Source organism: Manihot esculenta, chromosome 4 (assembly GCF_001659605.2).
Source record: "Manihot esculenta cultivar AM560-2 chromosome 4, M.esculenta_v8, whole genome shotgun sequence".
In the NCBI taxonomy this organism is placed as follows: domain Eukaryota; kingdom Viridiplantae; phylum Streptophyta; class Magnoliopsida; order Malpighiales; family Euphorbiaceae; genus Manihot; species Manihot esculenta.
The window spans coordinates 12,070,635-12,087,901 of NC_035164.2; the positions used below are offsets into that span (position 1 = coordinate 12,070,635).

Below are 17,267 nucleotides of genomic sequence, written 5' to 3' on the forward strand. Positions count from 1 at the left end.
CTTCTTTCCAGTCTCTCCGAGTTCCTTTCTTCTGACGCTTTCCCTCTGTCTGCAGCTGCCCTGGCAAACCTGTTGGTTGTCAAGGCGTCATCTTGCCTTATGTACTTCTCCATTCTCTTCATTAGTTCTACCAGGGAGGTGGGTGGCTTTCTGCACAGCGAGCCAAAGAATTCAGGGGATGTGGTCCCCTTCTACATGGCCTTTACAACCCGGCTTTCATCCAGCTCCGGGACCTGCAGGGCTTCCATATTGAAACGGGCGACATACTCCCTTAAGGACTCATTCTTCCTCTATCTAACTGTCTCCAAGTAACTCGTCTTTCTCTCAGCTGGTACTCCCGCTATGAACCGGCTGATGAAGATGGTAGCAAGGTCTCCAAAGCTTCTAACGCTTTCAACCTCCAGACTATTAAACTAGGCCCTTGCTGGCCCTGTGAGTGTTGTGGAAAATACCTTGCACATCAAGGCATCCGATAGAGTTTGCAGCTCCATAAATGTCTTGTAGTTGAGAATATGCTCCCTTAGGTTCCCTGCTCCATCGTATGTCGCCATGGGAGGCATCATGAACTTCTTGAGGATGGTCTCCTATTGGATCCACAACGAAAAAGGTGAGGATATGGGCAAAAGGGTCTGGCTATGGTCCTTTGCCCCCAGCTCGGCCAGGAGTTGCTCCTTCATCTTCTGCAGTTTTTTATCTACGTCTTCCTCCTCCTGTCTCGGCCTCTTCTCCGGGCGGTATCCATCCTTTCATTCTTCACTTTCTGTCCTCTGGGCGTTCTTGCAAAATAGCTTTCTGCCTCATCATTCTCGATGAATTCCCTCACTCTTCTCCCACGAGCCCTGGCTGCTGGCTCCTCGTCCCTATCAGCTCCTCTACTCCCTCCCCCAGTTATGTGGCTACTTTACTGAGCGATTTGGTAGTTAAAGGTGGGTTGAGGTTTTGTACTATAGGCCCCTTTAGCTACAAGGGATACATTCAATGGGGTATTGAGACTCCTCTGCTGCATTATCTGCCCCAGCCAGTGGACGGTGTTTTGCAGCTGAAGTGCCATGGTTTGGAGTTCTTGGTTGGAAATGGTGGTTCTGGATGTGTTCCCTGCCGAGCATGAAGAGGGGTTAAACAGCATCGGTGGTTGGCTAGTGGGAGTTGTAGGGCTAAAGAAAGAGAACTGCTGCCCTTCTTAAGCAGGTGTTAACGATGTGGTTTTCATTGTGGATCTCAGTAGGTTTTTTAAGAAAGGAACTCTGGGGATGAGAATATCTCCTTTGTTTCCCACAAACGATGCCAATTGATGTTCTGAGATTCAGAGAATAGGATTTTACAGTGTGTGTGTAAGCTTAGATGGAGAGAAAGGTGTTTCCCTCTTTTTATTCCTTTCCTTTTGTCTATTAGTGACGTCTAACGGTCTCTCTGCTACAATGCCACCTATTTCTATCATGCAAGTCCATACGTACAGAAGTGCCAGGACCCCTCTCCACGCTAGGCGACCATTTAATTCCCTCGGCGCACATGCGGACAGGGCTGCGAAATGACTGGACTTGCTAACTCTCCTCACGTCACATCACTAAGCTAGATTTCTCCCGCTGGACCCAGGCTCGCGGATGATCCGGCCTGCCTTGCTTATCTGGGTCAGGTCTTGAGATACTGGATAGGTTAGCTTAAGGGGTTTCGTGGGTCTTGGGCCATATCTATCTTCTTGAGCCTAGTCTTGTTCAGGATGGAAAAGATCTAGCGGGTCATAAAAACTATAAGGAATTCAGGGAGAACAAATAATATTGTTGAATTATTAATTTATATGTATGATTTAAAAGCAATTGTTATATGATGTAGGAATTATAATAAAGTATAAAATAAACAATATTTCCCTTAAATATATGAAATGGAATGTAAAGCATGTATTTGGAATTAAATATGAATTATTGTTAAATTTGCATAGAGTAACATGTATTATTAATTTCGCTTAAAAAGATTTTGAGAAAGTGAAAAAACATATCTTGCGGCTTTTTTTATTTTTTTACTTTAAATATATAATTTAATTTGTACAAAACAGTATCTGTAGTATTGCACAGTTAATAAATAGTCGAATTTTTAGATATCTTTAAAATTGTTGACATAAAAATTATATTACGAGATACTAATTTAATACAAATTAAACTATAAAGTCAAAAGTGAAAACGAGCGAAATCACATAATATTTTATATTTTCTTTTTTTATTAATAATTATATTTATTTATCACGTCAAAATTTCTAATGACATGAAAATTATAACTATTTACTAATAGTGTGATGCAAAAGTTAAAAAATTGAATCACATATCTAAAGTGAAAATTAGTAAAATTACATTATTTTTTAAAAAATTTTTTCAAAAGGTTAAGAAAATTTCAATTCAATTATAGGTTTAAAGTTTTATTATAAAGAATAAATGATTTAAAAGGATATTTGAAAATATTCTTAAATAATGTAATATGCTATGTACTATAGTTGTAAGGTTAAGTTATGATTATTAATTAAATTATACATTTATGGAAAATTATTAGATAATGTGATAATTATGATAAAGAATTTAAATTTAATTATATATAAAAATTTCTATATTTATGTTTTATTAATTGAATAAGACATTGCTTTCAAAGAAAAAATTGAATAAGACACGTTAGCAACCGCATTAAATAAGTTACTCGCATCTAATTAAATGTATATTTTATTTTAATAGATTAATTATTTTGTATTTCTTTTTATATTAATTTAAAAATAATTTATCAACATATTTTTTGCAAAGTATTTTATAAAAAAAATTGACCACCACATAGCATTATACTTAATGCATTGAAATTTTTTTTTTTTTCTAGCATAATTTGTAGATACAAGCCCTTGTAGTTAAGATCTGCATTAAATTTGTCAAAGTTAAACCACTTACCATCGTTTGCGTATATTTTATAATTTTGTATAAAGTTGATAATATAAAAAATGACATGTATATATAGTTTAGAATATCGATTTACGTAAATGTGTCGTATATTTAAGTTGTATGTAAGAATATTATTTTGAATGATATAGAAATTTCAATGCGGATATATACATATTTTGAGATTATTTATAGATATTATTACAGTGTTAAAAATGTGTTAAGAAATAGTTGTTGAGAATAATGAAAGAAGTTCAGTAGTTAAAGTTAGAGATTTATTGGAGTGTTATTTACTTTTCACATATGGAATTAAATTCATATTATAAAGAAAACTGCATCAGATTTTCGATTGAAATATAATTTTTAGATGGCTTGAATTATATAATATGATTAAAGGAAAATAAGAGTTCACCGCCGAATTTGACATTTTCGGCTCAACTAAATAATTATTGAGTAGGAGTGATTATAGTTTTGCTTTGCACTTTTTTTTTAAAAAAAATTACATTAAAAACATTGAGTCTGAGTTTACCCATATGGGTGATTTAGACTAATATTCCTTCATCTTCCACTGATATATCATTGGCCAACTCTTATTTTTCATTTTATGTAAATTTCAGACCGTATGAGTAGTATATATTTCGAGAGAGTTCAATCATTATATATTTATTAGGATAATATAACATTTTTATTGATGGAATTTAAAATAAATGTAGTATGCATTACTTTATATCATTTAAATAAAATCTTTTTTTTATAATTTTGAGTTCATAATTACACTTAACAAAAATAAAACATAATGAATCGATTAATGAATACAAATAATACGATAATACCATAATGATCTTTCTATTTTCATAAATCTTTTTAACCTTAATTTAATTTGGTCTTTTAGAAATGTCCTACCATATTGTTCATATATAACCTCTTAGCAACAATCTAATACGACAAATATTAAATTATGTCTTGAATAATTTATTGGAGGGTACAAAGTGAAAATTACATATAACCTTCAAGACTTTACAAGTAATATCAACTCATTTTCCCATGAAGCATATGTCTTTGTGCAAATGAGAGTTCATATTTCTTTATATTTCTTTAGATTAAACTTGTATTACCCTTACTGAATACTTATTGTATAGTCATATGAATCACATACCATAATATTAACTCAATTTTTTTTATATGGAGCATATTACAAAATATCTATAATCATAATTTTATAGCACACTACAAAAAAAATGCAATTTAGAAATGAAAATATTCATTTGTAAAGAATGAAAATTCATTTATAATTATTTTTATAAATGGATTACAAACATATTAAATATTTCTATAAACTTTATTTGTAATTTTATTACAATCAGATTCAAGCTTCCGTTTGAAATACAAACGAATTTTCAAATAGGTTGTTTATTTGTGATACAAACGAATTTGTGAATTTATTTATGACTTTAAATAATTGTAATTAGTGATTTAAAAATGAATTTTTTATTAAAAACGAAAATTCTATTTCTATTTGATTTGTAATATACCAGTTTGTAAGTTATTTGTAATTAGTTTGCTTATAAAATGTTTGTAATCCGTTTGTATGAAAAACAAATTTTCCATTTGTAATTGTTTGCCTCTCTTTTTAAAGTTCATTTATAATTCTCCAATTTCTATATATCATTTTTTCAATCAAAAAAGAGATTTGATATCATCATCTAAACTAAGTTATCTAACATTAGAAAAATTGCAACTCTTACAATGTACCTTTTACGGTATGGAATGAAATCTCCAAACACAGTATGCAAACAATTTACATCATCACAAACTTATTCTGGTGCAAAAGTTGAAAGAGAAGAATATATAGAATGAAACAGAACTCTATGAATCAAGTCTAATAACTCTATAACAAAATAGAATAACTCCAAAAATCAATAATAAACTCCCCTCTATGGCACTTATTGCAAAGGATAACAAGAAAACCAATAATTGAAAATTAGAGAAGCAAGACAAATGCCACAATTAAATTGTTACGTTTATATTGATTTTTTGATACAATTGGAAGAATACAATTTCACACTCTCATAATAACAAAAACATAAATAACATGAATAATTTTGAATTTTGATTAAAGAAGTTGTCTCCTAAACAAAGAGAAATACTAAGCCCTAATCCTAAGAGAGTAAGAAAAAAATTAGCCCTAATGTGCCTCTATCAAGGACTGGCTGAAAACTTGCTTAGCCTAACACCCTATATAGGTCCATCTAATATATATTGCACTTGCATAACATCAACATAAGACCCATAAAGTTAGTGCGGCACATAAGGCCTAAAACTATATCTAAACAACTAAACTAGCAATACTTAAGCAAATAAGATAGCATAAGTTTAATATAAACAAATGGGCTTACAAAATATATCATTAAGGTCCAAACAACATGTATAATACGTCCTCCAAGACTACCCATGAGTTGTGCACATGCCCTGCACATACTCTTTAAGTTGCAAATACATAGCACAATTTTTTTCAAATCTGCCCACTTGATTTGATAGACTTATACACCTTCTAATTAGGCCCAATAGACTTAAATTTTCACAAAATCTTTCCTTAATTTTCACTTTAAACTTTCTTTTGTGTAGTTTTAGCCCGTATATTTGATTATTCTCCTTAATCCCACAATTGTAAGTATTGCATTAAATTTGCCCCATATGAATTGAATCATGCCCCAAGTGTATTTAAATTATATAAATATGATTTTTGAACTATTTTTAGACCCATTTGAATAATATAAGGTTGCTCCATACCATTGTTGCAAATATCCTATATCATTCCCTCCTTTTTTAGAAAAGATTCACCCTCGAATATTGCTCATGTTCATAAAAGGAATGGAAGTTTTAGGAACCAATACATCTTCAAATACTTCATCTTGAATAGGTTGAAATAGCATGAAACTCTCTTCATGGATATTCTCATCAACAACCTGTATATCAAGAACAAAAGAATTAGGTATAACAATGTTACTCATAGAAATATCATGTGAATGTGACCCATTCTCCTTTACAATTTCCAAAACAACCCATTTGCCTCCTTCACCTAATCAATCATGTCCTCCCATGTCCACCATAATTTACAGCCTCTTCTTTAAGCTCATTGATGGAATTTTCAGCAACAATGTCACTAACTTCATGAATTACAACTTTCTCTTCAATTTCAATCTCTATGAAAGTTGAAATTGAAATTTTAGCATCTTCTTTCTCCTTTTCTTTTTTCATCCTCCTCTTTCTTACCTCCTCTCTTTTTATCAACAAACCTCTTTATCTCTAACTTTGTTTCACGTAAATTTTCTTCATAATCATGAAGCTCCTTGTAGAAATATAATATTTTGATGTTGTTGTATTTCATAATAAAAAATACAACCTATTTATATATAAAAGACGGTATCTAAACAGGAAAGAAAATCAAGTCTATGATTATACAATCCCTAAGATTAAGCAACTAACTCATCTATCAATATTTACTTCCTATATTAATATATTTACTTCGTATAATCTATAACAGTCCCCTCCAAGTTGGAGCATAAATGTTAATCATGCCCAACTTGTTACATATATAATCAACTTGTCACATACAACTTAGCAGACACCGAATTTGTGAACCCAACTTCTTCCAATAATTGACGTACCCACAAAACTTCACAAACGGCTTTTGCCATGACTCAACATTCAGGTTCAGCACTAGAACGGGAGACCACATTTTCTCAGCTTGGTAAAACGTCTTACACACATCATAAATACGAGAAATATTCCCTTTGCCAGAATATAGAAATTACAAACACTCTATTAATTCTTTAACAAATTCAGAATGATTAATAAGACTAATCACCTTACTGTGAATAGAATTTTGAATCCTTGAACAGTCATGACTCGTTAACAATACTCGATGAATCGTGAACAATACCTGATGAACAGAGCCCTAAATCTCTAAATATTACCTTTTATTAGTAACTCAAATGAACAGAGCTTTAAATCTCCAAATGTTACCCTTTATGAGTAACCCAAATGAACAGAGCCTTGAGTCTCCCAATGTTACCCTTCTATGGGTAACCCAAATGAACAGAACTCTAAGTCTCCAAATATTACCCTTTTATGGGTAACCCAAATAAACAGAGCTCTAAGTCTCCAAAAATTATTCTTTATGGGTAACCCAAATGAATGGTATCAAAAAAAGCCTCCACCCAACACCCAAACGAACTGCAAATCTGATAAGAGAGCTGCAAGGCGACTTTGGCATCCTCTTTAGGTGAACAGTGAGATACAAATATTATCCTAGATAGATAATACAAAAGAACAGGAGTCCTAAGTCTCCAAAAATTTAAGACTTGACGAGAGAGAAAAATAAATCTCTACGAACCTGGCTCTGATACCATGTAGAAATATAATATTTTAATGTTGTTGTATTTCATAATAAAAATTATGACCTATTTATATATAAAACCAGGTATCTAAACAGGAAAGAAAATCAAGTCTATGATTATACAATCCCTAAGATTAAGGGACTAACTCATCTATCAATATTTACTTCCTATATTAATATATTTACTTCGTATAATCTATAACACTCCTCAAATAACAACATAGCTTCCCTAAAACTATATGTAACTTTCTTATTCATATGTTTTCTGCAATGCTGAATATAATTTTTAAAGTAATTTATTACAAAATCAAATATAAGATAGGAAACATTCTCTTAATCTCCATCTCAAATCCCTCTCTATCATCTCCATGCTTATCCAAACTCATGGTTAAGAACAAAAATAGAAATCATAAGAAAAAGAATATAGTTAGTAGTAAAGCACTCCCTCACGTGTTTGCATTCTTTTACCACTTTTTGCAATTTCTCCAATTGAACTTAAGAACTTAAGCCAACTCAACAACTCAAAAGAAACGGTTAGAAACAAACATTGAAACCCTAACAAAGAAAAGTAAAATCAAACACACTAAAAAGAAGACACAAGACAAATGGATGATAACACAAGAACAAAACTATGTACTACTTGATTATATAAACTTAGTGTAATCATAATCAAATAGCACTCTAACAGTGTAAAGGAAATAAAGATGGCAAGACTAAAAAAAAATCAACAAATTATAATTGAGAAATAGACAATTAGGCCAAAATATAAGAATTTGACTTACTATAAAGCAAATTAAATATGAAAACTAAAATATTTATACCCAATAAAGCAATGAAGCAATAATACCTAAACTAAATCAGAATTCTCATGTATAATTAATTTTTGGAGTCAAATTAATTATTTTGTACCAAACAAATTTGCTTTAAGCTCTAAACATGCACAAATGGGTGTGTGATCAAATACGACATCAAGTTAATTAAAACAAGAGAAAGTCAATCTAAACAACCCCTAAAATAATAAAATTGAAAATTTAGGGCAAAGTAAGCAATTTTTTTGGCACAAAAAACCTCAAGTCCTAATTCAACTAGAACAAGGAAAATAAATCTAACAAGGAGAAGGATTCCTCCAATATAAGTTAAGAATTCTCTTTCTTCTTCTCCCTTCCTTTCTCTTTTCGATTTTCTTTCTTCTTATTCTTCTTTTAATATATATATTTTTTTTACCGAATTGACCAAGAACGAAACTTAACTAATTTAAAAATTAAAATTAAATTAACAAGCACTCAAATAAATTTAAACCCTAAACAAATTAAACTAGTACAAGACTGAAACTCCAAAAATCAAAAACACAAGAAAACTCAAATTTAAAATCCTAAACTAAAAGATAATTCAGAATTTATCTTAACATTTAGCTCTGATACCAACTGACGCACGCAGAACCATGTAAATCAAGTCCAAGAAATCTATAACAAGATGGAATAGCTCCAAAGATCAACAATAAACTCCCCTTTATGGCACCCCATGCAAAGGACAATAAAAACATTAAAAATTGAGAATTAGAGAAACAAGATAAATGCCATAATTGAATTGATAAGTTTATATTGATTCTTGATGCAATTGGAATAATGCAATCTCATATTCTCACAATAACAAAAGCACACAAATAGCATGAATAATTCTGAATTTTAACTAAAATTGTCTCCTGAACAAAGAGAAAACTTAAGCCTAAATATTAAAATCTAATCTTAATTCTAAGAGAATAAGGAAAAACTAGCCTTAATATATCTCTACCAAGGGCTGACAAAAAACTTGCTTGGCCCAAATTCTTGTAAAGGTCAATCTAATGTATATTGGACTTACATAACATCAACATAAGACCCATAAAACAAGAGTAACACATAAGGCCTAAAATTAGGTCCAAACAACTAAATTAGCAATATTAAAGCAAATAAGATAGCATAAGCTTAACTCAAACAAATGAGCTTACAAAATACATCATTAAAACCCAAATAACATGTATAATACGCCACTAAGGCTGCTCATGAGTTGTGCACATGTCTTGCACATACTCCTTAAGTTGCACATGCCTAGCACATGTTTTTTCAAATCTGCCCACTTTGTTTGATGGACTTATACACCTTCTAATTAGATCCAGTGGACTTAATATTCACAAAAATCTTCCTTAATCTTTACTTTAGACTTCTTTTTTGTATAGTTTTAGCCCATAGACTTGATTATACACCTTAAGTCCATAATTGCAAGTGTTATATCAAATCTGCCCTATATAAATCGAAGTACACCCCAAGTGTATTTGAATTATATGAATATGATTTTGAACTCCTTTTAGATCCATTTGAATAATATAAGATCACTCCACACTATTGTTGCAAATCTGCTATATTGGATCCATATCATAGAAAAATCGAGGTCATAATATTATTCAATAGCACACTAATTTTCTTCCCACCATTGCACAAAAAAGTGCTTCCACTATAACACTCTTTCTTCTGCTTAGATCCCTTTCCCACGATCTTCAAGAACAATTGTAGAATTCGTCTTGCTATCACTAAAAAAAATACACCTAAAGAAAGGACCCTTGTGAAACCCAATCAAGCCCACTCTCACCTCTGTATGTGATTTATTTCTCAGAAAGGGATAAAGTTTTACTATCTTTAATACTAACATGAGAAAAGGCTCTTGATGGTTGGAGATACTTGGATTCACAACCTACAATGTGGCCAGTTATGGTTTCAAAAGTGGGCAGCTCTCCACCACAATTAGGAGCAAACACCTCAGTAAAGTCATCTTCAGGTGGTTTGCAGTTTATGGCTCTATTACCGGTGCATTTATCCTTGCATAATTCAAAATATTGCAAGGCCATGCAGCCAAGGCCAGGGCTGTCATTAAGCTTTGGAAGTTTATAGGCTGTTCGAATCTCATTAATGATCTCTACAAGATCATTTGTGGGATTTTCTGTTTATCAAACAAGACATGGCAACCAACCGGTGGAAAAATATTAGAATATGGACATGCAAAATTACTTAGATAAAAGCACCCAGCAGTTTCTCATGACAAAAATAAATTTTTAACATGTAATTAGGAGCTTGGCTCATAAATTGGTTTAGACAAGACAACAAAACTATGTGCCCAATTATTCTCCAATCGTAATTTTTCATCTCATGACTTCTAAATACGTAGTTGTGCAAAATAATGAATTGCTTTATAATGCTAAATATGTCCCATAAAAGCAACATTGATTAGGAGACATAGTATGAGCTGATTGAACTAACATATGATGTTCCAAGGTCTCAATAGTTATGCAGGTTCAAATCTGTAGGTTCAAACTAGTAGATTATGCAGGTAATGGACCTGCATATTCTGCAGGTGCAAACCTACAGATTATGCAAGTAATGAACCTGCATAAACTGCAGGTGCAAACCGCAAGTTCAAACCAGCAGATTATGCAGGAAATGAACCTGCATATTCTGCAGGTGCAAACCTATAGAAATTATGCAAGTAATGAACCTGCATAAAACTGCAGGTTCAAACCTGCAGAATATAATGGAGATTCAACGTAATCAAAATAATAGCAGCAGTTGATTCTCAAAGCTACTTAAATGTCTTCTTCAAATGCTGTCTACTTAGGTATAGAAGCATCTAATTGAATTACATTACAGTGGACACAGCACCACAGAAGGAAAGGTGTCACTATCACAGAAATTATATTTTTCATCAATTTACATTTTCAAGTATTACTCTTTTTCTTGACTGTAAGACAAATTGGAACTAGCCATAAAGATCTGATAAGATATTGTTCATAAAAATAGGGAATATTATGAGCAAATGCAAAATGCATATGATGTACAAGTGTAAGGGGAGACAAAAAAAACATCATTGGTAAGCTGTGACATAAATCAATGACACACTAAACAACTATATTTTAAAATAATAATAATAATCCCTTTACTTTGTGATAAAATAGTGGAAAAGATTTAGAACATCACTGCTGTAATTCAATCCAATTGCAAGCAGTTTCAAGAATATCATTTTCCCTAGCAAATTGGGCAACAACGAAATTTGCTTAACCAGAGGAAAATCGTGTTCCTTGTGATTTTCTTCTGAGTTTGGTAAGGTCCTCTATACCATATTTATCTGAACTTTATTATTATAATTATTATTTTATGTTTCATTTTTTCTATCATGGATGTCCTAATGGATATATTTTTGTCCTCAACCAGGGAAATTTGGGGCATTATTTGCTTCCATATCCCTGCCAATTGTAGCAGTAATATATTGTGCCTTATTTAGCTACCTGTGTAAGTAAAGGATTTTACCTTTCTCAACAACAGAATCCAAAACATTTATCAGAAGTGTGAGGATAGAGCCATGTTAAATTAATTTCCCCACCTCACTAAGATTCAGATATAGCTTCATAGATAAAAACTCATAGAAGTGAATACAAACAGATAAATTTTATCAAAATGGCAAACAGATCAATTTAAGGAAATAACTCAAAATCAGGAAGTTGCTATAGCGATGTTAGGTAAATTTTATCAAAATGGCTCAAATATTACAGTATAAGTACCAATATAGCTATGACCTCCACATATCGAATATCAGATATGAAATGCACAGTATAAGCAACAATCAAATATGAGACATGAAAATCTGATCCAACCTCTATATATTCATTGCCAATATAGCTCAAAAATCAGAAACAATAAAAAAAGTTTAGAATACCTAAGTCAGCAGCATTGACAGGACACTGTCCTCGCCCTCTTTTTTATGAAAAAAAATGTGTTGCGAGGAGGGAGATAGCGCTGGGTCAGCGAAAGGAGAAGAGGGCGCTCTCTATAGATATAAAATAAAAAATAAAAAATAAAAAAAAAAAACACGAAGAGGGCGCTCCCGGCCTGTTTAGGATGTCTGGGGAAAGTTGAACGAGAAGGCAATGGAGAGGGTGGGGGGAGAGTGGAACGACACCGTATGCGTCTTTGGATAATTTCAGATGCCTCTAAACAGTAGAAATTCACAAAATACTAGGAGAGTGGAATTTTATTGTACATTTTTGTTAGTTTTTTATGCAAGGGTTTAAATAAGATTCACTTTTTTCACTTGTATAATAGCAAAAAAATTAACAATAACAACTAATTATATTATTATAATTTTCAAATTTTCAAATCAATTTGTAATTCATTTTTAAAATTAAATAAATTTAAATAAATATAAATAAATTTATAAGTGATTTATAAAATTAAATAAATATAAACAGATTTATAAATGAATTATATTATAAAATTAAATATGCACAGATTTATAAATAAACATATAATTCATTTAAAAAATTAAATTTACATAAACAAATATAATCTATTTATAAAATTAAACTAACACAACTAAATTTATCAATAAATATATAATATATTTAAAAAGTTAAATAAATATAAATAAATATATAATCCGTTTGTAAAATTAAATAAACACACAGGAATTCATAAATAAACGTAGAATTCATTTGTAAAATAAATAGATTTGCAAATAAATATATAATTTATTTATAAAATTAGATGGATATAAATAAATTTATAAAATAGTCATATAATTAATTTATAAAATTAAATTAATATAAATAAATTTATAAATATAAATAAAATTCATTCGTAAAGAAAACATTTTTTCAATATCAGTTTATAAAATTATTACAATTACAAACGTATTAATATTTGTTTATAACTTCTATTTACATTTTGTTAAATTCTTGCAGTAAAAGTTAACATGCCGCAATCATGATTTACTATTATAAATTTATATCAATAATTATTAATAAAAAAATAATTATTAGTAATAATAAATATGATTATTAAAATAAATTTTTATTAATATTTATAATTTTTATTATTATTGTATTATCTATGTGTTAGTAGTGATAATTATTAGTTTTTGTTATTATATATTAGTCGTTTGGTTACAAAATTTTTTTTTTTTAAGTAAAACTAGTGATTGTATTAATAAAATTTTATCAAATAAAGAGGAATATCATACCAAATATAGAGACGATTATTTCTAATAGATTCTCTAGCAAAAATATGAGCAGGTAGAGTAGCATTACGACGAACCCATCTAACAGAAATATCAGTTCTAGATTCTAATAAAGATTTATAATCATTCAAAATTAAACATTTGCATAAGATAATTTGGTAATTATGCTCTTCAAGTACCTGTCTAAACCCCCTGCATAAGATAATCGGGCAAAGATGCTCCTTATTCTTTCTTATTTCTTGAGGATAAATCATTAAAATCTTTCGAACAAAACCACAGAAGAGAGCTTCTACGAGATAAAGCTCAAATAAGATTCCAAGACTGATATCATCGTTGCGATTTCAAAAACTTATAATAACTAGTAAATCTCCATTGAATATTACCTTCCGAAACGACAAAGTCAATAAAATTTAAAGAAAATACAACCATAAAAACAAACACATGACTCTTTCACATTAACAAAATGTCTCCACCCAATCCTTGTCTATTGACTGAGAAGTAACTATTAAAATGTAAAAAATTACGAAAAAATTTCATATGAGAACTAAGAGCTTTTGTTTCCATCAAAAATAAAATGTCCGGCTTGTAACTAGTGACCAAATACTTTAATGCACTAACTGTCCGAGGATTGCCAAGTCATCGACAGTTCCAACACAGGACGATCATTGCTTTCGGCTATTCCGACCTTTGACGGGATGAGCCGCTTCACTGTTGCCTGTCAAATTAACATTCACAGGGGTGTTGTTAGAGGCATCCTGTTGAGAGGAAGGAAAACCTGTAACAACATTATGTTTAGTTGTTGAACCTAAATGTTCTAATCCTTGTTTTGATGATTAATAAACAATTGTTATGCTACTAATTATCTTCAAAAGTGTTTATGTTGAACTTGTTGGTCTCTTGCTAACAAGAACGAAATTGCTTCAATCTCAAAAGAAAAAAAATACATATTTTGGAAGCATACTACAAGAAAGGGATCATAAAGTAATTTCTTGTTTATGTTTTGTCAAGTTATTCATTGTGAATTTCAATTAATTAGGTGTGATGGCTCAAGGTTTCTTTCATTTCTAAAAGTTTTTTAGATATGGCCAAATCTTTAAATACTTGACTTTCGGGGACTAAAATGATATTTTCTAAAAGAAGTGATTTTGAAATTATTCTTTATCAAAATCAAAGATCTAAAAATATGGGTTACAAAAATTCAAACGGATTGAAAAATGGATTTTTATAGCCTAAGTTATGATTTTTCAAAGAATTTAATGAAATAATTTTTTTGCCCCCTAAAGCCAACTTTCGGCTTCCAAAAGTCAGGGACAGAGATGAAAGTCCCACATGTTCGGCCGCCGAACATTGACTTTCGGCCGCTGAAAGTGTGTTTTCAACTTACAGCCTAAAGTGCAACATTCGGCCTCCGAAAGTGAAGGACAGAGGCAAAAGTCACCTATGTTCGGCCGCCGAACATTACCTTCGGCCGCCGAAAGTATGCTTTTAAGTCTGCCTCCGAAGCCTAATGTTCGGCTTCCGAAAGAGAGGGACAGAGACGAAAGTCCCACAAGTTCGGCCGCCGAACTATGACTTTAGGCCGCCGAAAGTCCTTTTCTAAAGAGTGATGTTCTTCACCTCAATTGGTTCAGCCGCCGAACTTTAGCTTAGGCCGCCGAACCTGAATTTTTCTGAGAAAGATATAACGGTTATTTCTGAACATAAACGGCTCTATTTGCATTTAATGCACCCCCAACGGCCATATTTATGAGAGAACTATAAATATAACGTGCTTTTAATGTGAAGAGGTTACAACAACCATCTAAGCAAATATTTATTGAGATTACAACATTTTTCATTCACTCTCTCTCAAAACCTTGAGCCAAAGCATTGATTTCTTGAAAGTTTGTTTTGAGTTGTAATTGGTTGGCTTTTCAGAGTGAGTAAAGGTTGTTGAGAGATTCTGCTGTTGTGAGTGTGGCATTGAGCAAAGAATTACTCTTGAGCAAAAAAGAGATTTGTAAAGAGCAAAGGCTTCCTCTAAGATTTTAAGGGTTTTAATCTTCACCCAAAGAAGATTTGATAGTGGAGTTGAACTCTCAAGGTGGACCTTGAGGAGAGGACGTAGGCTTGAGATAGCTGAACCTTTATAAATTCTTGTGTTGATTATCTTCTTCCTTATTGCCTTCTAATTTGTTCTTTTGCCTTAAATTTTTTATAAACCCAATTCACCCCCCCTCTTGGGTTGCTTCAAGGGACAACAAGTGGTATCAGAGCTAAGTCTCCCTATCTTGAAGATATAATTATCTTGGAGTAAAGATCAAATGGCAGCCCTCAATTCTCAAGAAGGTCATTCGGTTGTGAGACCACCTTTCTTTGATGGAAATGACTTTCTATATTGGAAAAATAGAATGTATTATTTCCTCAAATCGGAAGGAGTTAATTTGTGGGATATTGTAGAGAATGGTCCCTTCTTTCCCACAAGAGTGATTGATGGAAACCAAGAGCAAAAACCTAAGAGTGAATGGAGTGAACTAGAGAAGAGAAGGGTAGCCCTAAATGACAAAGCCATTCACATCTTATTTTGTGCTCTTAGTAGAAGTGAGTACAACAAAGTGTGCATGAAGTCCACCGCCAAGGAAATTTGGGATGCTTTGGTTATCACTCATGAAGGCACCAATCAAGTCAAGGAAAACAATATGGAATCCCTCATCTACCAATATGAGTTGTTCAAAATGAAATCCGATGAAACTATTAGCCAAATGTATGATAGGTTCATTGAGATCATTGGAGGGATGAAATCTCTTGGGAAGACATTCACAAATGAAGAGTTGGTGAAGAAAATCCTTAGATGTCTACCTAAAGAATGGCTACCAAAGGTAACTTCTTTAAAGGATGCCAAAGACTTGAGCAAAGTGCAATTGGATGAACTCTTGGAGAACCTCATTGACTATGGATAACCTAAAGAGAGAGCAAGTGGAGGAACCTAGCAAAATGAAAAATAACATTGCTCTAAGGGTAGCCTCCGAAGATACTAGTGAAGAAGAAGAAGAAATAAGTGAGGAAGAACTAGCCTTGGTAACTAGGAGAATAAGGAAGTTGCTTCTCCAAAATAAAAAGTTCATCCCAAGGAAGAATTTTAGAAAGGAAAAGGGTGAGTCAAGCAAAAAGGAAGTAGTCATTTGCTATGAGTGCAATAAGCCGGGTCACTACAAAGTGGATTGTCCCAAGTTGAAGAAGCCTATCAAAAAGTTCAAGAAGAAGGCCTTCAAAGCAACATGGGATGAGTCAAGTGATACCGAAGAGGAGGATGTTGGTGATGAAGTTGCCAACATGTGCTTCATGGCTCTAGAGGAAAGCTCCAATGAGGTAACTATACTTGATGACTCTACTTTATGTGATGATGTTGTTGAGTTTTCATATGATGAACTTGTAGGTGCTTTAAAATTGATGAATGATGAGCTTGAAAAGAGTCATAAGAAAAATAAAGTTTTGAAATGTGAGTTAGCTAGCTTTAAAAGGGAAAGTGAGAACTCACCTAAAGAACCTTTACCCTCAAATAATTCTTTACAAAAATCCTTAGATGAGCTCTCACTAGAAAATAAAAATTTGAAAAATGAAATCCTTGAGTTGAAAAATTCTCTTTCAAAATTTTTAAAAGGCAAGGACAAACTTGATGAAATATTAGGCTCTCAAAGGTCTCCTAGCATCAAGTATGGCCTTGGCTATGATAAATCAACTCAAGCAAACTCTTCTAAAACGGTTTTTGTTAAAGCTACTAACTCAAATGAACCTAAGGTATCTAGCTCTAATGGAAGTATGCCTAAAGTTTCTAATAGTAATATGTCTATAAGAAATGCACATTACACAAATCCACTAGTTACAACACTCATATAAGACACACACCTAGGCAATTTGCATATAAGAGAAATGATCATTATAGA

The 17,267-nt window shown here is 31.8% G+C and overlaps 1 pseudogene; it reads right to left on the reverse strand.

Moving 5' to 3' along the window:
- Nucleotides 1–7,370: 7,370 nt before the first annotated feature.
- Nucleotides 7,371–15,086, reverse strand: LOC110612565 (annotated as a pseudogene).
- Nucleotides 15,087–17,267: the final 2,181 nt, after the last annotated feature.